Source organism: Ambystoma mexicanum, chromosome 1p (genome assembly GCF_040938575.1).
Source record: "Ambystoma mexicanum isolate Mex_15411 chromosome 1p, UKY_AmexF1_1, whole genome shotgun sequence".
NCBI lineage: Eukaryota > Metazoa > Chordata > Amphibia > Caudata > Ambystomatidae > Ambystoma > Ambystoma mexicanum.
In genome coordinates this window covers 231,616,315-231,630,102 of record NC_090921.1, presented here as the reverse complement: position 1 = coordinate 231,630,102, position 13,788 = coordinate 231,616,315, and the positions used below count along the sequence as shown (strand labels likewise).

The window sequence follows — 13,788 nt, the reverse complement described above, 5'->3', positions numbered from 1 at the left end:
TCAAAAGGTTATTAGTCTCTTGTGGTTAATTCAGATTTTCAACACATTCGTTTAAGAAAGTCATAATTCTATTGAAGACGCAGAGACGAGATTATGATTCTCTTATCTTTACTCGACAGGAGCAGCATGGCAATAACCAAGTCAGTAGAACAATAAAGTGAAAAAACTACATGTTCCGTGTAAAAACACAGTCTTTTGTAGTTCTCTTGTTATTAGTCTTCAAAATAAACATGTGATCTTATTCCACCAATAGTCTCTCAACACCACCATAAATCTTTCCACAGTCTTAAGATCCTCCTCTTTCTTTCGCTGATCATCCATTTTGCATCCTAACCGGCAAACGCTGAGCTTTATCTAATCTCATTGTGACTCTCATGTTCCTGTCTGCTTGTTATCTCCCATGGAACCTGCAATTAAAGAACATTTTAGTTTCCTGGTCACCTGGGGTGGGTAATCCTGTTGCATGACAAAATACATCACATAATTGCATCATAATCATGACATTATATTATACATTTTCACGATTGGAATGGGTGGGATAATCCTTCGCCATTGTGTCTTTAATAGAATTAAGACTTTCTTAAACAAATGTGTTCAACATCTGAATTCTATGTCAAGACCCGGAAGCTCGGATTATGCTTGTTTAGAGCTTACTTACCACCAACGTAGTACCTTTTTGACTGGTGTGAAATAGAATGTTTTGAATGTAGATTAATTTGTCAAATCTGCTGCTTTCAATATATCATCTAGTCGAGCTCCTACACTAAATGCTTTGGATGCTATAGCTCCTCTCGCTGAGTGTGCGCCATAGTGTGAAATGTCAATGCCCACTTGACTCATCACCCATCTCATCCATCTTGCTAAAGTGGCTGGTGCTACTGTCCCAAAAGGTCTCCTCAGCGCAATGAGCAACTGGGATACCCCTGTGGCACATATCTCCTTTGTTTTATTTATATACACCTGTATGCACTACACTGGAGAAAATGTAGGTTGTCCAGTGACTGATGCATAATCTATAGTGCTCAGATTCGTTTTAGTTTGTCTAGATATATAGAATGTCACTCCTGTGGGTGTAAATGTCTTCCTATCAACCTCTAACACTCTTACGTCAGTTACTTGTTTGCATGACAAGCATAATAGCATTGTCACCTTAGCTGATAACTCTTTCCTGGATAGTTCATCGTTATCTGGCCTTGTTGTGAACAACTTTAATATTCTCTCTGCATCCCATAATTGGTTGTATTTTACCCTGGGGGTTCTCATCAGCCTGATACCTTTCAGTAATCTGCAAATCAGGGTAGTTCCCCTACTGTTCGTCATTCTAACTGCATGTGTCCCGCTGATATCGCAGATCTAGTGGTATTGATCGCCCTGTATGCTTTGCCTTGCGCTTCTATTTACGCTAAAGAAATTGCCACCTGTACTACATCTGTTCTAGCTGAATTAATGCCCTCTCCATAGACCGGCTATGCCACTTTGACCATGCAGACCTGTATGCCTTTCTGGTCCCTGGTGCCCACGATTCCTCAATGGTGTGCTCAGCCTTGTTCGATAGTCTTGACCTAGCAGAGGCTCCCCTGATATCACCCACGCAATGAGATTGAGGCTGCCTGACTCCACTAGAGGATGGTTGTTCCCTATTGGGTCCCAAATGATCAATCCGATTGTCGGTAGTGCGATCGGGTTGTGGTATGACATTTCCAGCAGATCTCGGAACCATGCTTGCCCCCTCCATGCCGATGTCACTAATATTAACAATACTCTTTGTCTCCTCACCTGTGCCAGAGTTCTCGCTATCACTGAGAATGGCAGGAAGGCATACTCTATTTCTGGGCCCCATACTTGCACAAAACCATCTGTCGGCTCTGCTTCTTGGTCTGGTCTCCAACTGAAACATCAAGGAATCTGTCTGTTCAGCCTCGATGCAAATAGGTCCCTCTGAAATGGTCCCTTTCTTCCCACAGTATTTGGAATACTGTCTTGTCCAGCTTTCAACCGCTGGCATCCTTTAGGAACCTGGAGTTCCAATCTGTGAGGAAATAAGGGCTCCAGGCAGCAGTGATGAAGAAACAGTAATTTATTTCATTACAGCGACAGCGGCCTATGAGAGCCAAATGCCAACATGGCTCTCTCCCTGCAGTCTCCACTGTAACTCCTCCACATTCTTTACAATAACATTCTTAGAACTTAATGAGCTCATAGTGCAGCTCAATGTTTAACTAGGATCTGGTAATACATTTTTATGAACTTGTTTTAACTTACACTTACATCATAACAATCTGCTACTTCTTTCAGACTGCCCAGCAGATACTCTGTCATCACTGAAATCCACCTCTATAGGCATAAGTGTCAGAGCTCTTTTGCTAGATCCGCTAGCTTCTTGGATCTCGTTCCTCCTAACCTGTTTATATATCTCATCACGGACACGTTGTCCATCTTGAGGAGAATGCAATATTGTGCTTTCTCCTGTGTCCAGCATTTTACTGCGAAAGATCCTGCTAGAAGCTCCAGGCAGTTGATATGCATATCCACTTCTTTCATTGACCATCTACCTCCGGTTGTCAGATTTACGCACCGCGCTCCCCAGCCCCATCTGCTCACATCTGACTCTATTATTAGGTCTGGGGTTGAGCCAAATATTGCTCTCCCGTTCCATGCCTCCATATGCTGTAGCCACCACTGCATCTCTTCTTTGACCTCTTGAGATATAGGTCCTCTCTGTTTGTAAGAGGCACCCCTCCTGAGATATTGTATCTTTAATCTCTGGAGGGTTCTATAATGGAGTGGGCCTGGGAAGATCGCTTGTATTGATGAATCTAATCGTCCCACTAGTCTGGCTATTTTCCTAATCAATAACCTTTCCCTTGTTAGAGCAGTCTTGATCTCTTTCTTTAGGTTTTTTATCTTGTGAATCGGTAGACTCAGGGTATCCCGAGGGGGGTTTACCAAGAATCCCAAAACTCCATTGACTGATTTGGAGTCAGAACCAACTTCTCTCAGTTGATCAGAAAACCCAGCCGCTCTAGCAGATCCAGGGTGATGTTCAACTGTTGCTTGATGTCTTTCTGTCTTCACACATTATGCAGCTGTCTAAATACACAATCATACGTATACCTTGTTGCCTTAGATACGTCCCTAATGGTTTCATCAAATTTATGACACACCATGGGGCTGATGCTAGTCTGAAGGGTAGACATGTGAATTCCCATATCTGGCCCTTCCATCTGAATCTTAGATATTTCCTCTGTTCTGTAGCTATTGGAACTGTCAGTTAGGCATCCATGAGATCTATTCTTACCAACTAATCACCCCGTTGTAATAAGTCCCTCAGGGGGTTAATACCCTCCATCTTGAAGTTTCTGTACAATATGAAGCTGTTCAGTTCCTTTAGATTTATAACTGGTCTCAGTTTGTGTTTTCCCTTGACCAAACACATATTGCTCACAAAGCTGTCTGACTGCTCCGAAACCTGTCCTATGGCTTCCTTCTTTACTTTAATGCCTTTATTTCTCTGTCTAGCAGTTATTTGGCTGCTGCGCTCTGCACTAACATGTTTTCGCCCATCTAGCCTAAAATGGTCCACCTGCCTCCATTAACTTCTGTCGCTGAAGGACCTGTGTTGAATGTACCGGCTGGCTGAGCGACCCCTTCCTCTGCCAACCCGTGCACAAATGTGCATCCCAAACACCATTTTTAGGGATGCTTCCACTTTGTCAATGGCAGCGTAGGAGTTCGCGAATTCTGCAAGCTCCTTTATATGAAGGAGTCATCAAAGAGCTTCCCTTTTGCTGTTGCTGCTGCTTCCGAAGTTGCGAGTTCACTTAGTTTGGGTTCAATTTTTACCAGAACGGATTTGCGTCTCTCTTTTAGGAGCGCCCTGTTTCCGTTCCCGAAAAGACATACTGCTCTCTGTGCCCATCATGACAGTATCCCAGGGTAAATAGGTTAATTTTTCTCTTTGGCTTTGGCTTCTATTTTCAGTATCTTGGTGAGGGGTCCCACCACATCTAACTGTGCCCGGGCCTGTTTTCTTAGACCCTCCAGAAGTGGCACTCTCTCTGACCCTTACAGAAGTCTCCTCTAGGGGCCCACCTTCAGCCAGCAGACATTGAAGATCACGGTGATCCTCTGGGTTGAGTGCCTCTCCCTGGGGATGGTCTTCTGGCTCTTCTCCCTCAGGAGTTGAGTCTAGGGCCTAGCCTTTCCAGCGCTTGGATCCCAGTGGGTGTTGCTGAAACAGCAGGAAGAGAAGGATCCCCGTTCACAGAGGTGGTCCTTTTGCTCTTCCTTCTTGCCATGTGTCTCCCCTTTGGTGTGGGTAACTGACTATCAGTCAGACCCTGGTTGGCCTCCGACCTAGTGACTGCAGCAGCAGTCATGGGTAGCCCATCAGAGATCAACCCAACCCCACTAAGTCATTCCCCTACAATACATCTAAGATCTTGTCCTGGCATGACCGCCACAATCTATCTAGCCCCTTTTTTATGTCCTTAGCATATTAGCTCATAAAGGTCACCATTTTTTCATCTAAGTCAGGTGTTGTGGCAATACCCTCTAACAGGTGAGAGCTTGGGCATTCTGCCATGAGTTTGTTTCTAGCCTCTTTCGATAAAGGTGTCTTCAGTCTCTTCTTCAAATATATGGCTAACTTTGCCGGTGGTTCCCACTCCACTGAGCGTTGGTGCATCATTGCATCTGGGTCAAAATCGCTGCCGGCCTCATCTTCTATTTTGATCGTTTTTGTTTTCTTAGAAGTTCCTTCTTCCTCAGATGAAGATATCACTTCCACTTCGTCTGAGGATTGTTCTTGCCAATCATCATCCTCTTCTGAGCTCTCCGAGGATGTGTCATGCCATTTATGCACTCTCCTCTTAGACTGCACCGCTTTTTTTGTTTTCTTCTGTGGCGTGCCCGGGGTGTCTTGGTATGTTTAACCTTACAGGCTCTCTTTCTTCCCCCTTTCTTTGTCCCATGTCCTTTTGCTCCCCTGAGCTCTTTCATGTATATTCAGTATGTAGTAAGTACTTATTTCTCTTCCCGTGAGAGATATTCTTTGATTATTGCGGGCACTCGACGTAGACACGGCTAACCGGAGTGGGGGGGCGCGGAAATATGTCTTCCCGATGCACCTCCTCTCCGATGCTGTGTCTACTCTGCCCCTAATGACGGGCTAGACTCCTCTCACAGAGTTTCTGACCGGCAAATCTTTAATGATTTACCTTACGTTGCGGATATGCTCCGCCTGAAATCTGAATAAGCTGCGCTTGCGCTTCGATTCCCCACGCTTGCGCTGCTTTCAAATAAAGAATAATTTAGTCAAATTAATGTTTATAAATAATCATTTGGTAGTTAATGGGCTGCTCGAGCCGCAAAGAAAGAGGCGGATATTAAGATGGTGAACATATTTATGGAGGTGCTGCAAGGCTATTGGAGGAATAAGATCACATGTTTATTTTGATGACCAATGACAAGAGAATATGAAGTTTTTTCACTTTATTGTTCTACTGATGTTGTCATTGTAATGCTGCTCGAATTGAGTAACGATAAGAGAAGCATAATCTGAGACTCCGGGTCTTGACATAGAATTTTTGAGTTGTAACTTCACATTTTTTCTGTGTTATCACTCCTGGCCGATGCCAATACAAATGCAAGTTAGAGGGATACAGTTCTATGTAATATTTGGTATCCCATACATTTCCACACTACCCAGCTGTCTTTGGTGGCTTTTTGAAAGTTGATCTGCTGCATTAGGCTGAGCACCACCCAGTGAGCCAGAGCACCGCCCCCTCTTCCGAGTGATCACAGACCAAAGCATCAGAGTACTGAACTGTGCTCTATTGGGTAATAGATAAAACGCTGTGCATTCTGAGAGAAAGCTTTGTATTAAAGTCTTAATCAGTAACAGCCTCATGTTGTAACATACATGCCAACCCTCCTGATTTAGGCAGGAGAATCACGATATTTTGATAAAAAATATAGCTATTTTTTACTTACTCTCGCCTAAAATAATTAAATCCCCAATGCAATCCTATGGGAAATTCCTGTCTCCGGCTTTCTGTTTCAAAATCTCCTTCCCAGGGGGTCCAGAATGTTGACATGTATGGTTGTAATGAAAAGTTACAGTTTATAAAATGCCTCATATGGCTCACAAAGGCTTCCCTTAGTAATACAAGCTTCTAAACATGCTGCAGTGGCAGCAGGACATTCTCATATTTTAATCAATATTTCTGCTTCTGTAATTACCAGCATTGCAACTTGGCCGCCAAACCTGAGCGGGAGGTTTTTAAGTCTCTTTTTTATTTTCTAATCTCCTAGTGGGTCGGATTGGATGGACCGATTTACACTAATTTGCATATTCCCGCCATGTCCTACTCCTTAAAATGTCAGGCTTTGGTAGACTTTACATTAAACATTATGAAACTGGTCAGATGTCACTGTCGTGCGTGCAGCAGTGTACTGTTTACGTCCTGTTGCCATTTAACTCACCCTCAATTTGGAAGGATTATCGCAGAATCACTATTTTGTCCTGAATTCGAGTGGGGAAGTGTGAGTCGAGGGACTGTGCGGTGTGTGGGGTGCCTGAGACTTTGGGAAATGTTTTGCTTGTGTGTGAGAGGCATGTTGAGGAGAGAGAGTTGATGAGGGTTCAGTTGTCTGCGCTGGGAGTGGCTGAACTGAGTGGGAAGGCTTTGCTGGGAGGAGTCGGGGTGAGAGGCAGGGAGAGGAGCAGTGTGCTGCTAGATTTTGTGAGGCAGACAGGGCGGTGGGAAGAGTTATGAGAATGTGAGGGCTGTGTGTAAGATTGGTGGGGGGGTAGGTGCACATCATCCTTTTGGATGGGGAAGCGCCTGCGTGGGTCCGCCCCCGCATTCGATAATTTGAAGAAGAAGAAGAAGGGCTAGCCGATTCTTTGGTTCTTGAATGTGATGAGTGGGTTTTTATGCGCATGCGTGATATGTGATGATCTCCCATATCTGAACGGATGATGACCCCGACAAAAAAAAAAAAAAAGATGTGCCTTCCCAAACAATTGTTACGATTTGGCACAATACCCTTCTTATCAAGAACTGGTGGATTCTTTATTATTAGTTGAAATAAAAGCCTTTATTCCTATGCAAAGTGCCTCTGTTAAAGTTTTCTTTTGATATGATATACTTATAGTTGTACTGCAGTAATGTGCGCTTTTCTATTGACTTTGATTGTGATCGTTACGACAATGCTGAAATGCGGCTTCGATTTCATGAGGTCGATTGGAATTGGTTCAAAATTCAGTGCTGAAAAAAAACGGATAAATTATATATTTGTGCAGGGTGATCGAATATGTTATGTTCCCTGGCACCCAACCTATGTCCTTCCTAATACATGTGTACATCAATACACGCCCTCTAGCAAACCTGCAACAATGGGTGCCAACTTTCGCTTAGCGAGGAGGGCGATTTTTTCCTTTTAGTGTCCCCACAATGAATCTTTAATTCTAACGGTATCACGGTTTGCAAACCTTAAATTAGGTAGTTGAAACATGTGGTTCGTTTTCAAGGTTTGTAATGGAGCACACAGGTACATTGTTTTGTAGCACAGGTGTTGCTATCACAATAGCACAGCCACATCCCTGCCAGAATTCTCACATCTAGGTGCAGTTTGCACAGGCTCCCTTGAGGTCTGCATATATGTGCACCAGCCATTGCAATGAAATGCTTCCTTAGGAGAGGTACATGTTTCCCCTTCAGCTGCACAGCAGTAATTTGCATGTGGGGGTGGCTGGTGAATCTTTTCATTGTCTCCCATGAATAAGTATGAATATGGGGGGTTCTTACCCAACACAAAATTGGGAGAAAATGGGTTAAAGTAGTTCATGTTATAGCAAACCTTTGATAAACTGGGTAAAAGGCCACCCAATTAGCAATTGGTTTTGTAGGGTAACGAAGAAAAAAATATTTCATTTATTTTTATTTATTTTATTTTTATATTTGTAAAGCACCTGGCACTCCGGAGGCATCGTGGCACTGTTTAAAAAATGTGACTTAGTTACAGGGGTTGGGGCAGGCATAAATTATACATTGTTAACAGGCAGTTGCAATTAACATAGGTCATACATTTTTACAGACAGGGTTCCATACCACTGCATGTCCATGCTGGATGCACAAATATATGCATTTATCCCCACGTAAGAACATAGGGTCTCATTGCGAGTTTGCCGGTATATGGTAATACAGTTTACCGGCACTATTACTGGTCCGGTGAAGTACAAGTTTACCGGTACACAGTTGCCAGAATTTCCGTTGATTGTATCACCTCATTTCGGAATTACCGGAAACGAAAATACTGGACGGGCCAGAAACCTGCGCCGGTAATACCAGCACAGTGGTATCACTGGCATATTACGAAATTGGATTTGCCGGTAATACCGACTGATATTTGCTGGGAGTACCGGTAAAACCAAGGTGGAGATAACAACACATCAGAGCAGCCAGTAAATGGACACAGGTGACGGAAGGACATTAGACCACAGGTGCACACAATCCACCCTTTGCACACAGGAAGAGTACAAAAGCGCTGCACCTGCCCCAAAAACACATCCCAACACAACCATGCTGCCAGTCATTTCTGCATAGATGGAGCTGGAGACGCTGCATGTCAATCTGCAGCTCTGGGGGCTGGAGTACCAGCAAAGGCAACAGAAGGCCATGGAGAGAAGGAGGATGAGGATGATGGGGATGCAGGTGGCGAGGCAGAGGCGTGCAGTGATCCTTCGTACAAGGGCCACACCCTGGGCCTTCACTGACAGGCAGATACTACCCCTGTACCGCCTAAACATGGAGACCATGCTTGACCTCCTAACCCACATCGCCCCTCCACCACCCTGGCACAGTTCAATGCCACCAAGGCCCGCTTTTGTGCAATTGCGGACATGCCCTATGTGGTGGCATCATTGGACTGCATGCATGTTGAACTGGTGCCCCCCCACACCTTAGAAGAGGTCTCTAGTAACCGTAAGCAATTCCATTCCCTTACATGCACTTGCACGTTCTCAATGTCACTGGGCTTAGTAAGATCGCTGTTTTGTTCTCCTCTGTTCCCCTCCCTTGCCTTGTCGCGCTCTGAAACACTTGTGTACGAGCGCGATAGAAATAAAATATCAATCAATCAATCAATGTTTAGGTCGTCCAGAATCGTGCTGGTAAATTGGACCTGGGCAGTCCCCGTAATGTCAGGGGCTTCAGGCAGTGGTCTGCGCCCCATTCAACTCTTCCTCCAGGCGGGCTATTCATAAATGCCACTGCAGCACTGACTGCGCCTCATTCCACCTCTGTCAGGTGTACAGCCTGGCAAAGCAGCAGCATGTCCCTTCTCCCCTCAGGTGGGAGCACACCATCAACTTATGGAGGCTGAATGTGCCACGCATCCTCTTCTCTCCCCCTAGGTGGGGTCGTTCAATTACTACGGCAGCGGTCCGGGCCACTTCGGCAGCGTGTCAGAGCAGCGCTATCCTTGCCCTTCTCCCCCAGGCAAGAGTACATTTACCTCATGCAGCGATGGCAGAGGCTGCACCGCTTCCTCTCCCCCCCGCAGGAGATTTTCTTTTCATTCACAGCAGCTGCAGCAGAGGCCGTGCCGCTTCTTACATGGCTCCCCCCAGGAGGAAGCAGACCAGGTATGCACCGAGGAGACTGGCGCAGTGATTATGCTTCATTGTTCTGGTGCTGCGCTTCCAGATCCCTCATGCAGGATCAAGCTTTTACGCGTCCCCACCGGCACGACAGGAGCAGGCTGTACCCCTGTGACCGGGACCAGCACGGGGCAGAATCCTGACATCCTTGTTGTCAGTTTTTATGTTGTCACAGGCTCCGGCAGGGGGCCGGGGCCCAGAGTCAAACCCAGGAGCACACACACAACACAAGACACATTGCTGGGGATTAACTGGCGCACAGGCGGCCGTGCATGCCTTTTATTAACTTGGTGACACATGTCCTACGCGTCACCACACATTTGACTTTGGAACGATCCCTGGAGAGGCTTAAGTCACAACAATTCGGAGTCAGTAGAAGTGGTTCAGTGTATAGTGCATGCTTTTTGCGAAAGCCAAAATAATAGTTTTAACATAATACAGTGCTACTCCATCGATAGTAATAACTTTTACTAATTGTAAGCACATCAAAAAGTTATTAGGGGCCGATTCATGGAACAAATGTGCACCGAAATTCGTGGCGCAAGTTGACGCAAGCGTGAAAAAGCAAGCGCACGCGCACGCGTGTGCTTCATGGAAGGCCCTGCGCATATTTTCCCCGGGATGTCAGCCAAATACGCATGTGGCGCACACGGGTGCACACGTCAATGCAACATCCCGAACACCGTGCGTGACGTGCACAGCGAAAACGCAGAACGTGTATCGCACACACCAAAAAGTGGGTGGAACACACAGAATGGGGAACAACGTGTGAAAAAGAAGGCATAACTGGGGAAGTACTGCTGGGAAATACACGGAACGCCCATATGCACGCGAACAACACCTATTCATGGAATCAAATACGGGAAACCTGCGCACGCCAAAAGACATGCACAGGCGGAAACACATCCGCCACACGAAGGTAGGCGGAAGCATCCCAGCGCAGTATAAAAGTGCGCGCAAACAACAAACAAGTATATACAGCTACGATGAATGTCCCATTTCTCGCAGCACTGATCGTGGGACACCGCAGGAGGAGGAGAATAGCCTGGGCCCGCATTTTTTTCCCCAGGACCAGCCTTTTTGGGATGCCTGATGACCAGGTCTATGGCAGGTACAGGTTTCCACCCCATATCCTCCTAGACCTGGTCAGGGAGTGGGAGGATGACCTTACATCACCCACCTTGTGCTCCCAAGCACTGAGCCCCTTGGAAAAGGTGCTCAATATCCTGCCTTTTTTGGCCACTGGGTCATTTCAGCGGACAACTGTCATAGTTGTGGGTGTCTCACAGGCCACGCAGTCACGCTGCCTACACCAGGTGTTGGCAATCATGACTGTGCGCCCCTCAGTCCGCAGGCACATATACATGCCCAGAACACCCGCAGAAAAGCAGGCCGTGGTCCAGGACTTTTACAGGGTGGCACACTTCCCCAAAGTGCTCGGTGCCATAGATTACACCCATGTGGCCCTACGTCCACCTAGGGCCACTGAGCACATCTATCGAAACCGCAAGCACTGGCATTCCATCAACGTACAGGTTGTATGCGATGCCCATGGGATCATCACCTCTGTCTATGCAAACTATCCTGGGTCTACCCATGACAGTTTCATATACAGAATGTCCGCCCTGAGCCGGGACCTGGAAGCTGGGAAGCATGGCGACACATGGCTCATTGGTGAGTAGAAATGTCTGTGCACATGCATGCATGTCACACACAGACAAATACACAAACCCAACTAATGACAACCATCCTCACCTCCCCAGAGGACAGTGCCTACCCTCTGAGCAACCACATGATGACGCCAATACGAAACCCCACCACATCACCCCACGCTGCCCATATTGCAACCAGGGGCATAGTGGAGCGCACACTCGGAGTGTTCAAGTCACGCTGTCGCTCCCTTGACCGCTCTGGCGGGCAGCTACTATTTGCACTACCAGTAGTGTGCAGGATCATTGTGGTAGCATGTGTCCTGCACAATGTTGCAACACGGCGTGACATAGCAGTGGACATGGTGGTGCCCCCACATCCCCATGCACAGGCGTTGCTCATGGGAGGGGAAAGGGCACGTGGCGAGGCAGCCCGGACCCAGCTTGTGGCCACATTTTTCACCTAAACTCCCACTCCTGCGGAGTGCACACAGGCCTGGCACATACCAGGTGACAATCGATGATGACAAAGAGACAGTCAACTAGCACAACATTACCACCCAGAGAATGTTGCCACAGAAGTGCCACATTGTGGGCATCCCTAGCTACACAAACATAACCAACCCTGTGTGACCAAAAGGAACACATACAAGGTGTAAATCGCACCACCCCCCTGCAAAACAGGCCTTGACAATCAGTTTTATGTCACCCAAACCCTCCCAACCCACATCATCCTTGTCGGCCACACCATGACATGGCATGCAACAGCAAAAGAGGAAACCAAAAGCACAACACATGACCAATTACATACGAAGTGACACGTTATAAATGGAAATAGGCCTGAGACAATCGCACCTGACATGGAATTAGATGAAATGACTGACCAACAACCTCCCACACATACAAAGTCCCACACAAATGCATGCCACCAGCGGTACCATCAACAAAAGACAGAATGCCTGTTGGCATGCACATTGGCCAATCCAAATCCGCAAATCCCTAACCCATGTGCTATGTGTGTCTCCTGCAACACACCGCTCAGCACACAGCACAGTAAGCAGCCATTGTGTTGGGGATACACATAGAGCATCATATAAAAAGGACAAGCAACAAAAATAACCTACTGATGCATGTACACAATCCCCAAATTGTAAGTGATCATGCGCTGCAGGGACACAGCATGTCAGAGAAGGCAATCTGTGTGCATGTGTGGGCATGGAAGGGTGGTTGTATGTGTGGTGGAGCATTGTGTAAATGTGTGTGTCAGTAGGGACATGCACTCAATACATGCATGTGAAATCAAGCGACCCTCAGTGTCCTGTACACATCACATGTGAACATTGGCATGTGTACACCCCAGTATGTCAAACCACAACAATCCCTTGACACCTGAAACATGAAACCAACACAGGAACAGCCATTGACCAGCAGAACACATCATGTACATAGTACCCCACAATGAGAATGTCAGAGAGTGCCCAAACACTGTAGCCCAAGCGTACTGTCCGACAACAAAAGGCCTTCCCTCATTTACTCATCACCATGACCTTCGGAAGAACTGTGTCTGGGGTCCGTCGGCTTCTTCCTTCTAGTCTACCTGGCTTCAGGATCCCACTATCCCTTGCTTTCCTTGTTCTGCCTTTCATGTAAATAGGGTCCAGCTCCCTCAGAGGCCACCTTGACTGGTAAAAATACCACATCGCAGAGAACTCTAAGGAGCCAAACCCCCAAACCAGGGAAAAGCCTCTAGCCACCAAAAAACCCTAGAAGAGTCTCCAGTAGATGACTTGAAGTCGATAAATGTGGCCAAGCACATGTCCAAGCAGAATGATAGAATAACTACCAAGGTAGCACAGCTGAACAATGGTTCAACAGGATGGGTAGCAATTTCAGTCCACAATAATCAATGAGGATGCAACAACTGATGGGTAGTGCCACAGCTCCAGTCTCTAGGCGCAGGAGTGGCACAAACCAACCACCCCCTCCGTGGTCTGGGCGCCTGCAAGGTAAAATTTATACAGGCCTCCAAGACCCCGGCGAGGAAAGAGGGTTAGGGATCCATTGGTTGGATAGGCATTGTTATTAAGGATAACTGGAAAGAGCCTCAGGAGAGGGGAGGTGGATGGGCAAGGGAAAGTAGTGAAAATACAAAATACAACTTTTGACAATTACACATACTCAATAAGAGAAACCATGTACTTCATGAACATTGTACAATATGGCTCACAGGCAAGCAAAAGAGAGACTTATCTCTGCGATGAGTACTGGCCTCCTGCCTGTGCACTCTCAGGTCTGGTAACAGGAGCAGTTCAATGCTGCAAAGAGAGCATGCATTACTATTCTGTGTGTGTTTTTCCCATACACATAACACCATTCATGTCTTGAACTTAGTGACTCCTCCCCAAACAAGCACTCTTGTCTGCTGCTTCGTTCGTATAGTTTTGCTTGACCCCGTGATGGTTTATACACTGT

General features: G+C 46.5%; 1 pseudogene; it reads left to right on the top strand.

Annotated features, from left to right (window-relative positions):
* The first annotated feature begins 6,905 nt into the window (after nt 1-6,905).
* On the top strand, nt 6,906-7,062 carry LOC138461966 (small nucleolar RNA U13; annotated as a pseudogene).
* Nucleotides 7,063-13,788: the final 6,726 nt, after the last annotated feature.